Raw genomic sequence first — 2,555 nt, forward strand, 5'->3', positions numbered from 1 at the left:
GAAAGGATGGACCATCTAGAGACTGCCATGCCCGGGGATCCATCCCATAATCAGCCTCCAATCGCTGACACCATTGCATACACTAGCAAGATTTTGTTGAAAGGACTCTGATATAGCTGTCTCTTGTGAGACTATGCAGCGGCCTAGCAAACACAGAAGTGGATGCTCACAGTCAGCTATTGGATGGATCACAGAGTCCCCAATGGAGGAGCTAGAGAAAGTACCCAAGGATCTAAAGGGGCCTGCAACCCTATAGGTGGAACAACAATATGAACTAACCAGTACCCCGGAGCTCTTGTCTCTAGCTGCATATGTAGCAGAGGATGGCCTAGTTGGAAAGAGAGGCCCATTGGTCGTGCAAATTTTATATGCCTCAGTACAGGGGAACGTCAGGGCCAAGAAGTGGGAGTGGGAGGGTGGGGAATGGGGTGGGGAGGGTATGGGGGACTTTTGGGATAGCATTGGAAATGTAAATGAGGAAAATACCTAATAAAAAAAAAGTGATGTCTAATTGGGAGACAGAAAAATGGAGAATCAGAGAAAGAGTTGGAAGGACAAGTCAGCGATAGGATGCGTCCAACTCTCGTGAGAACAGACAGGAAAGAGAGGAGACTTAAGAGTGGCACAGGGAGAAAAAAAGATGAGACTCAAGTGGTGGTGTGTGGTGTGGGTGTAGGTTGCAGGTGAAGACAGCATGGGCCAGATAATGAAAAGGAGCCAGAAGATTAGAACATATTGCCATAGTATGAGGCAGAGCAGAGTCATTCAGTCAAAAGCCAAGAGAAGCCTTCTTGAATCAGTCAGCTTGGAGAGGCATTTGGGCCAGAACAGTTGGTTTAAACCAGCCAGCCAGATTTCAGAAAGAACTAGAAAGGGTGAGCTTATTCAGCAGCAAGTCACTGAGATGACAATTACATCTGGCAAATAAATATTACTTTTACAAAATAGTATTTTAAGAATTCAAACTACATTTTATTTACCTGTGTGAGTGTGTGTGTGTTTGTGTCTGTGTGTGCATGTTTGAGCACGTGCATGTACAAACTGGTTTTCTCCCTCTACTATGTGGGTTCCAAGGATCAGACTCAGGCCACTAGGCTTGATGGCAAGTGTCTTAACCCCCTGAGCCATCTTACCAGCCCCCAAAATGGATTTTTAGGATGTAAATTGAAAAAAATAATTGTGCTGTGTTTGTAGTAACTGTTCAATAAATAGAGGTTATACAGCAAGCAATATTGTTCCACATTTTATGTAAACCTATTTCTATTCCTTTATTTTTCATAGACCGAATTCTATGGGAATCATGATTTACATTCTGGACTCCTATTTCAGGCATTTGTAGAGATTTACCACTTTCCAGTGACAGCATATAAAGAACTCCGGATAGAAGCAGTCATCAGAAACCCTAGATCTAAGTCTGGGAGCCTGGAGAAGTGTTCACTGGCTCCCTGTGAGTCAGGGGTGGGGGTAGGCGTAGAAACAATGTTAATAGTGATAAGATCATCACTCTGGTTGTGTTGTGACAGCTGTGTTATTAGTTGGTCCTGCTCCTCAAAGGGCACACAGGCTGACAGACTAGAAAAGGTGGTAGTGACAATGACCATTTTTTTCCTCAGAGCACCTGCCCTTTCCTAAGTAAATAGCAAAGAAAGGCCAGGTGGTGGTGCTCACCTTTAATCCCAGCACATGGAAGGCAGAGGTAGGTGGATTTCTGTGAGTACCCGCCCAGCCTGGTCCAGAGAGCAAGCTCCAGGACAACCAAAGGTATACAAAGAAACCCTATCTCGAAACACAAAAGGCAGAGGTAGGTGGATCTCTGTGAGTACCCGCCCAGCCTGGTCCAGAGAGCAAGCTCCAGGACAACCAAAGGTATACAGAGAAACCCTATCTCGAAACACAAAACAAAACTAACAAACAACAAAAAAGGAAGTTTCACCCATCTGTCTACTAGAGTACAGAGGAAAGCCATCACCAGGGAGGCAGCTGTCCTTAAATGTACTGTTTTACCATTATGTAGGGGTGTGGCTGTCAGCACACCTTCCCAGCACCACCTGAACCTCACATTTTACCTGTCTTCCCCATACAAGGTCTGAAGCCTCTGGCAGATGGCACAGAAGACCGACATGCAGATCTTGCTTGTGATCATAGCTGCACTTGGATGTAACAGACTTGGTTGACAGTTATGATCTTGTTGAAAACTGGCAACATCTCTCTAAGCCCTTCTAGTTTTAAGATTTCTATTAAAAACTCAGCTATTATTCTGAGGGCTTGACTTTATACGAAACTGATTTTTTTTCTTGCAGTTTTCAATATTGCTTTTTGGGGTCTGTAATATCCACTGTTTTAACCATTATATGACATATGAAGTTTCTTCTTTGCTGTTTTCTTCATAGGGGTGAGGTGTTTATTTGTTTCAGACAGGGTCTCACTATGTAGGGCTGGCTGTCCTGAAACTCGCTGTGTAGAACAGGCTGACCTTGAACTCACAGAGATCCACCTGCCTCTGCCTCTGCCTCTGCCTCTGCCTCTGCCTCTGCCTCTGCCTCTGCCTCTGCCTC

Source organism: Mus caroli, chromosome 1, assembly GCF_900094665.2.
Source record: "Mus caroli chromosome 1, CAROLI_EIJ_v1.1, whole genome shotgun sequence".
NCBI classification, from domain to species: Eukaryota; Metazoa; Chordata; class Mammalia; order Rodentia; family Muridae; genus Mus; species Mus caroli.